Here is an 11,702-nt window from a genome sequence, read left to right on the forward strand (position 1 = left end):
ATCTCAGGTGGCTGGCTGATTTCTTATACAGTCGCCATTGTGGTTAGAGCAAGGGTAGGTAGGCTTTCGAACCTAAACCTCGTGCCTCAAACCGAAACCCACTCAGAATAGACCCAACATGTGACGGCTATTATTGTTTCTCAAGCTGACTACATCTGGAATTAACTAAAAATCCCAATGCGGGGGGGTGGGGTGGGGTGGGGGTGGAGATAGGGGGACACACCTGTGGGGACTTTTACTTTGAAGGAGGAAGGTGTGTTTCTAATCTGAATCGTGAGGCAGGAAGGAAGGCACGCCCTCTGCTGGAAGCCTATATAAGTTCACGGAAGGAGGAAGCCTTTGCTCTTTGCCTGCTTGCGCTTGCTTTGTTAGCAAGTCCATTCCCTCGTTGGCATTAGAGCCTGGTCCTTTGGGATTCCAGATTATACTGAAGACCCGCTACGATATCCAGCTTCATGGACCAAACAACTACCGGATTCTTGGATGTTCCGTCTGTTCACAGGCAGCCATTGTTGGATTAGCTGGACCACAGCCTGTAAGTCGTCCTAATACGCCGTATTTTAAATGAAACGTGAAGTTTTTACAAGTAAGAAAGAATACGGAGGGTACTCTTTGGGGCCCACACAAGATATGGTACAGGAAGGGAAAAGATGAGAGATGTTACAACGAAAATGAAAATTCTGGAGCCAGCAAAAGGGCTCAACAGGTCAGGGTGTTTGCCACCAAGCCTGGCGATCTGAGTTCCATCCCAGAGACTCACAGGGTGGAGAACAGACTTCCACAAATTGCCCTCTGACCTCCACATGTGCAGTATGGCCAGCACCCTCCCTGACCCTCACACACAAAAGATACGTTAAGTACATTTAAAGTGTGATAAAATATTAAAGCTTTTATTCTGAAAGGGCTCTGCTGGGCGCATGAAAGGAAAGGCCGGTATTAAGTACTCACAAGCCACATCTGGAATAATTATATTCAAAAGCCAACGGTGTTGAAAGAAATATTAGAATATGGGCAGGAGGAAAGAAGAGAAAAATGAAGATGGAAAGCAAGAGGATTTCAGTATTGTTAGCCTACTAAGAAAAAAAAACGAATGTTAGACACATATTTATGAGACAAGCTCACATTAAATTTGAATACGGGTTGTATCCCTAAATGCTGCTGCAGGGGCAGAAGAGCCCTTGCCTTGTGGGCATGGCAGTGAGATGAAACAGACCCTGGATACAAAGTAGTTTAGTGGCTTCTCAAAACTGGGAATAACTCCCATAGTGTTGGGAATTGTTAAGGAGCAGAGTGCTCGCCTGGAGCCTATGATGGGCTCATGCGACCGCCACTGAGTCAAAACGCACACCAGGTGCCACACATCTACAACCCAACACCCCTCCCTGAACCTTTATCTCACCCTAATCAGTGGAATCTGGAATTCATGCAAGATCCTGTAAACAACTGTGGAAAACTTAATTTAGCAGCCCACAGCGCTCCTCCGGGGAGGATGGGTTAGGGCGCTAGTATGATGCTCTCCTTGTGCACGAAACAAGAATGTCTCTGGCGTTCGATGCCTGGGCATTGTACAGGCCACAGATAATGTCAAAAGAACACACATCGTGTGATCTCATCTGTGTTCCAACCTTGAAATAACAAAATTACCGAGATGGAAAAGAGATTAGTGGCTGTCAGGGCTGAAGAATGCATGTGTCGGTGTGGCTCTAAGAGCGGCGTAAGGGAGGTTTGTACGATGAGGGAATGCTTTTATTTTCTGAGCCACGGTGGTAACTACAAAATGCTCCCATTATAAAGTGACACACACGCTGTTCCATGTCAAGTTCCTTATTCTCATGTTGTCCTGGGATGCAAAACCATCAGGAAAAGCTGGGAAATTGCTGGGGACCTTTCTTCACTCTCTCTGAAAATGTCAGGATCCCTGTACATTCAAAAGCTTTAAAAATACCACAATAGAAAGTTACAGTAATTACAGTAATACAGGTATGGAATAACATACGATAATGGGTTTTTTGGGGTTAGGATAGAAAAATACAGACTTTTTTTTTTATTAAGAAGATTGTTGGGGGGTTGGGGATTTAGCTCAGTGGTAGAGCGCTTGCCTAGCAAGCTTCAAGGCCCTGGGTTCGGTCCCCAGCTCCGGGAAAAAAAAAAAAAGAAGAAGATTGTTGGTCCAAAGCAAAATAACTTGGGTTTTCAGGGCTACACACAAACTTCTGAGGGACGGAGGGATTAAAAGCCCAGTGATTGCCACTAGAAGGAATAGGCTACGTTCAGACCAGGTAGAAGGGGTCTCTCTGAGCAGGCTGTGAAATCAGATGCCTAAGGAGAGGAAGGGTCAGTGGAGTGGACACTTAGCAATGCTGGCTCTGTCCCACGGTCCATCAAAAATGCACGACCTGCCCGTGACAAATTTGTGGCCTATATTTGGAACATAGCACACATGGCAGTACACAAAAGTGTTCCTTCTAAGAACATGAAATCAAAACTGGTCCAAGGAAATGCACAAGGGAGAAAATCAGGATGGGGACAATACATAAAGGCAATCTTTTATTCTGTATAAATAATCTGTGAACCTTAGAGGAAGGTGTTCTAGAAAATTCCAAAGGGGATTTCAAACACTTGTGTTCAAGACTGTGCCAGATACCCTTTACTTGCAGCAAAGGCGTGGGCAAGGTCGCTCTTTGACTATCAACTGGGTAATAGCCAGAAAGTCGAAATCTGGTGGCCTTCGGATCCATTCAAGCTTGGGAAATTCATCTTGTTGGATCACTAGGTCGAGTGAGGACCAACAAGTCAAGGGAGGAGTCTGCAGCATTGTGTCTGGGGTCCAGAGTTAGAACCATTTCCATCTCTTTCCCTCGGTAGTGATGTGGTTACACACAGCATGATGTAGCCGTGCATGAGAATACCACACAGACCAAAGGTCAGTGAGGCAAAACTAGTCATAGTATAAATAACAGTCCAGAGGGGGCAGTCAACATGAAGCCTGCGTTCAAGGACGGATGCTATTCAAGCTTCCATCATATATGCTGATAGTTATGGAAACATGCGAATACACAGTGTACACACATTCGGTTTCTCCTCCTCCACAGCCTTGGGACTTCAAAGTCTCCCATTGAAAATAATTGGACGCCATCCTCTCCCTCTGACCCTACAATCTTTCTGCCTTCTCTTCTGGGAAGCTCTCTGAGCCTCACTTGGGGGTGTCACATGCATGTCCCGTTTAGGACTGAGAACCCTACAGTCTTCTCGTCTCTGCACTTTGATGGTCTGTGTTTTCCTGATACAACAAGGCCATCAGTAATCACAGCAGCATTGACAAGACCTGTGCAATCCCAGACAAAATCCCAGCATGGAGCGGACAAGAAGAAACTGAGGAAGCATTGGCATTTGGTTGCTGCTGGAAGAAGGAGACTCTGCTTTTTCTAAATATATATAATATATGCTATATATTATATATTTATATATTCACATATGTATAAGTGCTTTGTCTGCATATACACGTGCATGCCACCAGAGGGCATTAGATCCCTTTTATGAATGGTCATAAGCCACCATCTGGGTGCTGGGAATTGAACTTAGGACTTCTGGAAGAGCAGCCAGTAATCACTCTTAACCAGTGGCTGGGGAGGGGATCTCAAAGTTGGGTGGGTGGGGAGTTGGTGGAGATGGGAGGAGTTGGAGGATGAGTGGACGTAACTGAAACACACTGTACGAAACTCTCAAAGAATCTGTAGAAATACTATTGAGAAGACAAAAGAATAAGAGTAACTTGAAAGGAAAGAGAGTTCACTGGAACGGCAGAAGAGAAGTTAGGGGAATGCAGGGGAGAGAGTGAGCTGGGAGGGGGCTGCTGCGTCAGCACCAAAGCCCACCTGTGGAGCAGCCCCCACCGATGCTTCCAAAGCAAGGAAACGTCATGCTGTGGCAGTGACAGCACAGTCGGGAAGCAGGGGAGCAGCAAGAGACAGTACAGCTAGGGAGGCCTTGACACTGGTGGGGTGGGGGTGGGGAGGTCACACACACGACGCCCTTGGAAGGAAAGCTGTCCTATTGGAGGATCTGGACCATGTAACCACTGTTAATGCGTCCTGGGATGGGGACAGGAAGACGTGGACGGGAGATAACCATAGACCGAAAGTTTCCCCAGGACCTAAAGCTGCCTGAAATCCCCACCTTCTTTCCAGTTTGTAAAGCACTTGCTTTGCAAGCATAAGATCTTGAGTCTGAGCCCCGGAACCTATGTGGAAAAGCCCAGTCTAGTGGAATGTGTTTGTCATACCAACTCTGAGGAAGCAGACAGGAAGATCCCAGGGCTCACTGGTCAGCAGCCTAGATCATCTACGGTGGAGTCTGACCTATGGCTTACCTGCCTGTACACACACTCACTCACATACACACACTTACACACACACACACACTCACATACATATTTACACACACACACATTCACACACACATGTACATGCATACTACTTGTACACACACACCCACATACACACACATGCACACACACGCATGCACATGCACACACACGCATGCACATGCGAGTGTATACAGATGCACAAATACACGCACATGCACACGCACACATACACACGTGAGTACACAAATGCACTGACACTCAGAAGGACTGGTCCCTGAGGCAGTGGGATGGACCCATTGAGAACACCCTGGGCTGCGTAAGCCCCATGCTGTGCTTGGCAGATGAGGAAGAGAAGCCTGCTAGTCCTCCGTAGAATTCCAGAGTTCTCCTGTCATCTAGACTCCTAATCTTTCCTGATGGCTCTGGGAACTGCCAAGCATGTGATTTCTCTTAGTATTTATGTCTTTCTTTTACATTAACAAGCAGCGATGTTTCTCTTTGTGGAATTAAACCTCACCAAAAAAAAAAAATCTTTGCAAGCAGATTTGTGTCTTGATAACAATCTGTTGATTAATTTGGCAGCAGAATGCTGATGGGTGCGAGAGTCTCTGGGAACGCTTCCAACAGATACGCATCAGTGTGATTAAAACCCTCCCAGCATCTTACAACTGTCACGGTGATGTTTCTCCACTGACACCAGCCTGGCTTCAGCTCCAAGTGGGGTGAGTGTGTCTGTGTGTGTGTGTGTGTGTGTGTGTGTGTGTGTACGTGTGTGTACATACACATCTGTGTCTTTTGTAGCAGTGTCTATACTGTGTTATAGTTCCCCCTTGCCAAGTTTTCTAGGTGAGCTCCCTCAAGACTGAAGAGCTTTGTATCTGGGGTACTTTGCTTTCCCCTAAAGGTTCACATCCCTGAGATGTTTGGTCCTCAGCTTGAGGGGCTCCAAGGAAGTTTTAATAGCAGGGCCGGGTGGGGGATACAGTGGGAGGAACTCAGAAGTCAAGACAGGGGCCTGTGAGATTGGGTCAGCCTGACACTCAAGCCTGGTGACCTGGTCATCCTTAAGAGCCACGTAGAAGACCCTACAAAGTTGTCCTCTGACCTCCATGTGTGCCACAAAATGTATGCCTGCACACACACACTCACTCCCTCACAAATAGGTTATTTTTTTTTTTAAATTAAAGTTATACCATTGGAGAAATGTCCTTAAGGAAACATCAGAGCCCTTGCCAACCTGCACCCTGGCCACCACAGCTTCTTTCTCATGAAGTAAATAGCTTCCACCACCTGCTTTTCCTACAGTGTGCTTCCCCACCATGCCACCACAGCGGTAGGCTCAAGTGACCATGGCTTCAGGCCTTTAGAGCCATCAGCCCAAATAAGTTTTTCTGTCACCAAGCTGATTCGCTCTGGTGTCTTTGAAAGTAGCAGAAAGGTGGCTAATACAGGACATTACTTCCTCTAAGGCCCTCCCCAGCCTCTGTTGGAGCTGACCTTGGTTGGCAAGGCGACAGGAAGAGCCCGGGTTTGGGAACTAAGGAGAACCATGTTTAAATCCTGGTGCTGCTACCTGATGGGACCTCAGTTTGCTCTGTGGTGAATGGAGTATATCAGAAAGGGGCTCAGAGGGTGATGTTTGCCAAGCCTTTTCAGACAGCCACCAGGACTTGGAAATTCTCTTCTTATAGTGCAAGACCACTCTCAAGTAGAAACCCTGCACGCTATATTAAGGTAGCCACTCAGATCCTTGTCCACGCCCATGCCCAAGCCCACTGCCCGTCTCAGGGAACCTCCATATGGCTAGAGTGGCCGTTCTGAGCCCGTGAAACTTTGCATAGGGCCTCATGCACTTTCACCACTAAGTTTTATGTACATTTAAATGCACATGTCCTCCCCTCCCCCACATGTAAACATTATAGATCTGAATAGGAGGGGAACAGCTTTTTTTTTTTTAACTTGTAAAATTTAGTGACCCTGCTCAATATTAGAAGAATCTCTTGACAAAGGGCGGTTAAAATTCCGACAGTTTCACATACGTGGGACCATGCTGTTGTCATAGCAGCCAGGAGGAGGAATTCATTTCTTCAGAGAGAAGGAGATCAAGGCATTGGCTGGCTATACATCCTGGCTAGGGTTTCTAGAACATTCCAATCCTCCATGGCTGTAGGGTGCGAAGGGGTCAAAGACATAAGAGTGAGGTGATTTGGGCACAGGAAGTGAGGCTTGTGAGCCTACTGATCCCCTGCGGGGCCATTGGTGCAGACTGTGATCAGCGAGGTGAAGAGGAAACTGGAGGGGTCTTTGGAGAGTCCGTTGTGTTGGATGGTGTTTTGCTCGAGCAAACACGTGAAGGAGTGTTTTCCTGAAGTGAACATAGGTGAAAGGCTAAGGCAGACTCGTGAAGGAACGAAGCAGACACAGGAGAGGATGTTCTGCGAAAGCAAGCACGTGAAAGGACACGTGATGAAGGAATCTTTGCTAACGACACGCATGTATTGATCCACCTCACATTGTGTAGTTGAGCTCCATTTGTCGGGACTCAGAGGACTGGGGCTGATTGGATGCACGTGCTGAGGCAAGACCTGTGGAGGACGCGTGATGTTTGGAGGGTATAAATAGGACTCCACAGAGTGACAGGGACAGAGCTTGGCTTGCCGGTACAGCTAGCTGTGCAATGATTGTGGGTCTTGCTTCATTGATCTTCACTTCCCTGAGAGAGGCACAGCTGAGATCTTCTGGTGTTCCTCTTGGTCCCTCCTGCTGACTTGAGGTGAAACTGAGGCCTGGCTGTCTCTGCTAGGCCGTGTCACCACTGCTGATTCGTGTTTGCTGTCCCGAGTCTATTGAACTGAACTGCTGGTGTATCCGTGGAGTGTTTGCGAGTGGATCGAGCTGCCGCCTGCTAACTGTGAACTGAACTGCCGATTTCCAGACCACACAGATGGGGGTTCTCTGAGGAACCGTAATAAACAGGTCCACTTCCTGCATGTTCTTTAAAACCGTCATTAAAAATAAGGTTTGAAAAAAAAAATTACAGCAAGGGGCCTGTTTTGTTGTCTTGTTTTGAGACTATGTTGCTTTGGCTGGCCTGGAACACACTACATAGACCAGGGTAGCCTCAGAATCACAGAGGTCTATTTGCCCCCGCCCCCGCCCCCACCGCCTTCCTGAGTGGACTTAAAGACATGTGCCACTGAGCACAGCAACAAAGGTCTTTTAACATTCCACGTCCAGTTCCAGAAGTGTGAGAGTTCATTATTTTATGTGGTAAATCCTGTTAGTATCAGCAGTGTTTGCATGGACAGGCTCCATCATTTGGAAGTCACATACGCTCTGTAGATTTGGAGTCTTTCTGTTTGCTTGTATGTAGCTCTGGCTGGCCTGGAACTCACAGAGATCTTCCTGCCTCTGCCTCCTGAGTACAAGGATTAAAGATGTGCACCATCATGCCCAGTACTAGGACTCTGTATCCTAACACTGATAACGCTGCCTGTGTGTAGAGACACTCTGTACTGTGTCTTGTTTCCGAATCCCGGAGTTGGAAGGGATTGTTAGGCTGATGGATTTCCTACACAATCCCTCAGTGTTGTGGTCAGTGTCTCATTACAGTATCTCAGGGTTTATGAAACGTCCAACTGCACTATTCCCAGATGCCCAGCAGGATAGGACGTGTAGGTGACTGGACCAAGACCTGACAGCCACATAGAGAAATGGTAAGACAGAGGCTCAACTGATTTTCTTCTCTAGTTTCTGCTTGGATTCCTGGTGCTCAGGACACCAGCGTTTCCCACATGACTGCACACTAGAATACAGGCCTTATTCTGCTCACCCACTGGCTGTAAATTCCTTATTTGAAGTATGTGTGCACATATATATACACACACACATATGTATATGTATATACATACATATATATGTGTGTATGCACATATGCATGTATATGTGTACAAGTGTATGCATGTACATATGCACATACATATGTATAGAAATGCATGTACATGTGTGTTTATGCATGGGTGTGTATATTATGGTGTATGCATGTATGTTTGCATGAGTGTGTATTCCACATGTGTGTATGTATAGATGTGTGTGTATGTAAGTATGCATGTATGTATGCATGAGTGTGTATCCCACATGTGTTATGTGTAGACATGTACCTATGTATATGAGTATGCATATATGTGCTTATGTATGCATTTCTAATATTCAGATCATAAATGTGGAATAGAGCAAATTGTATAACAAGTGAAAAATCAAAGATGCTCACCATCTTTTGTAAAGAAAGCTTTACTGACCCAGCCACACCCACTCATCTAGAGCAATTGCTGCTTGGGCTGTAAGTCCTTATTGAATACTGTGAAGTCTCTCCCTGCTGATCAGTGTGCTCAGCTGTGCCATAAACTACATACTACACAACACATCATACATCAAATAAAGCACGGGCACCCACGCGCTTACACATCACAATAGCGTTCTAGATTGTGGCTGGGATAGGGACACAGTTGTGGGATCACGCACGAGATGAGCGTTCATGGGCGAATCTTATCCTGGCTAAAGTTTGTCTTCTCGAAGTATCAGAGTGTCTCTGGAGTTTGTCACATCGGGACATCCGCGCACTGCCTGGCCGGTTTCGGGAGGACACGTAACAAACAGGGTCCTGGCTGAGTTCTGTCGTCCACAGAAACCATTAACAGATGTGGTTGCTTTTAAGGCTGGAGCTCACCAAGTAGCGAAGCTCACGTTGGGGTTGAGTGATTGATTCTGTGAGCCGCTCGCAGGATACAACACTGGCAGGGAATCAGTAGATTTGATAGAGAAAGAACTCCGGGGTCTGGAGCATTCCATGGCTAACTTGAAGGGAGAGATAGAATAAAATTCCCAATGTGGTGAGCAGATGTGTGGAGGGCTTGCTTGCTTTCTTTCTTTTTCTTTCTTCCTTTCTTTCTTCCTCTCTCTCTCTCTCTCTCTCTCTCTCTCTCTCTCTCTCTCTCTCTTTCTTTCTTCCTTTCTTTCTTTGTAAACCATGTGCTGCCCCTGACCCTCTCTCAGTTTGCTGCGTTTTGCTTCCTGGACAAGAAGTTACCAAAGTACTAAGGTGGAGCCGTTCTCTGGTATTATGCGTTGTTCATTCCACAAGATGGCACAAGGAAGCAGGTGGTTTCTTCTGCACTGGCTTCTCAGTGTGCACCCGAGCCTTTGACGACAATAAAGCCTGTTCGCTACAACCCACTCAGCTGGGGCCTTTGGTTCCCAGGCGTTAATGAAGGCTACATAAGCTGTTGGCAGAGGTCCGCAGTGGCACACCTCTCTGTCTGTTGACAAAGATGCCTGCCTAGCCTGACTGGATTCTCATCAAGCATATATGAATATTCATAGAGGGCAGGGGAAGAGAGATAAAAAAGAAGGTACCCTGACTGGGGACAGCTAGCTACTGGGCACTGCTTTTGGGGATGTAAACAAAGGTTTTCTCTGAATACAACACACTTGGAGGCCCTTGTAAGCTCAGCAAAGGAGAGTTCCAAGTGTGGAAATGGGCATGGCCTGGGGTCTACAGCTCCCTCCCAACCAGGCAACACGGCAGGAGTTGATGGCACTTCCTGGTCATTGCTTAGCTACTCCATGGTGTTTCTTCCTTCTTTCCTCTTTTCCCCTCCCCATACACCTGCTGCCCTTGGGCTTTAACTCATAGCAGGTTGTTGATAGGTTGATAGACCTGGCCTGTTAACAGAGAGCCTGAGGATGTTCTAACTGGGGAAGTGTCTCTGGGCACCTCAGCTTTCACTGGCAGAATGTCACATACGGGAGAAAGCTTGTCCACATGACTTGAGGCTGGCTCACGTGCTCTCTGCAGCCTGTCTCTCTCAGGAGTATTGCAGCTAGTCAAAGCACATGTGAGCTACGGGGGTGCGTACTGATGGTCCTACCACACTTTGGCCTAGTCTGCCCTCTGTGAACTCATAGGTTTGAGAAGGTGGTAATACGTAGCTGTCCTGATACCTACGCGGCAGTAGTTCCAGGAGCCCCCACCTTCACCCATGGACACTCAAAACCGCAGATGCTCAACTATTTGGAGTCCAACACATACCTCTGTACACACTGATCTCTGTAAATCTGATCTCCTCTTGGTTATTTATAAAACTTAGGGTAATACAAACGCCTTATGGTAGCTTGCTTTACTGTTAGATGAGAAACAAATCCACCAGACCGGGGAGAGGGATGGCTCAGTGGGTAAGGTCACTCACTCGCCTAGCAAGCCTGGTGACCAGAGTTTGGTCCTTAGAACCCAAGTGGAAGTCTGATGAAGCTGGGTGGTCAGTGAAGTGACCCCGTTGCTCCTACTGGGAGGTGGGAGTGCGGCTAGCCTGTGAGCCACAGGGCAACAGCAGAAACACTGAGAGAGACTGCCTCCACAAGGTGGGGGCCAAGAACTGACTCCACGTAGGCCTTTGACCACTCTATGTGCAAGGTGATAGGCAAATGTTTGATTGTGTGTTTGCACACGCACACTTTGTACACACACACACACATAACAACTTTAATTTTAAAATAACTGTATACATTCAGTGCAGATGCCCCCTTTTCTTCTAATAATTTCAACTCGTCCTTGGTTGGCTGATCCCATGAACATGGAACCCACAGAAGTGTGTGGGGGAGGGTAACTATATTTTTTAACCTTCTCTCATTTCCTTTCCATGGTCACAGAATCATGGGTTGAGGCTTACCGAGAATGGATATCACTCTCTGTGAGAGGGTATCATGGCATCTTCATGAGTCCGTGAGGTACTTCTGAGAACTGCGAGGGGACGGAGTGTCTGCGTGGTTTGACTGTGGGCAAGTGGCCGCCTCATTAGTGGGGAGGCATGACGCAGAGAGGAGAGGACGTTTCTCTAATTACTCTAGACTTCTCTCTACGGCTAATTAACTCTCCTCTGGACGCAGCACAGCTTTTGCTGGGAGAGATAAGGATCTGTAGTCGCTCTCAGCCTTGCTCTTACACCGGCACCGGCATCAGCCCCTTAGACGCTTTTTGGCACAGCCTGTGAATCTTCTGAGGCTCATAAAGCCACTGGCATTTGGAAACCCCCGGAGCTGGGTTGCTGTGCTGTTGTGCCTGCAGGGTGCCGTGTCATCTGCTAATTATCCCCAGTTCATTAGCTCATCCTATGATGCAGGCAGAGGGGTGTCTCCCCACACTGGGTCCGCCAGCACGCGGCTGTGAAGAGCTTGCTGTGATCTAAGCTGTACCACGTCTCTTGCTTTCCATGCCTAGGTGCTATTCCTGACCAAGAGGAGTCTGGAGCCTCTTTCTTCTCCGCCGATGCTGGGACGTGTG

The 11,702-nt window shown here is 47.4% G+C and overlaps 1 long non-coding RNA gene across 1 annotated transcript; it reads left to right on the top strand.

The window, feature by feature from the left end:
- Positions 1-259: 259 nt before the first annotated feature.
- On the top strand, positions 260-8,196 carry LOC134482814 (uncharacterized). The gene is made up of 3 exons (XR_010059385.1): positions 260-535; positions 4,949-5,088; positions 7,170-8,196. It is a non-coding gene; the product is annotated as an uncharacterized LOC134482814 (long non-coding RNA).
- Positions 8,197-11,702: the final 3,506 nt, after the last annotated feature.

Source organism: Rattus norvegicus, chromosome 17 (genome assembly GCF_036323735.1).
Source record: "Rattus norvegicus strain BN/NHsdMcwi chromosome 17, GRCr8, whole genome shotgun sequence".
NCBI lineage: Eukaryota > Metazoa > Chordata > Mammalia > Rodentia > Muridae > Rattus > Rattus norvegicus.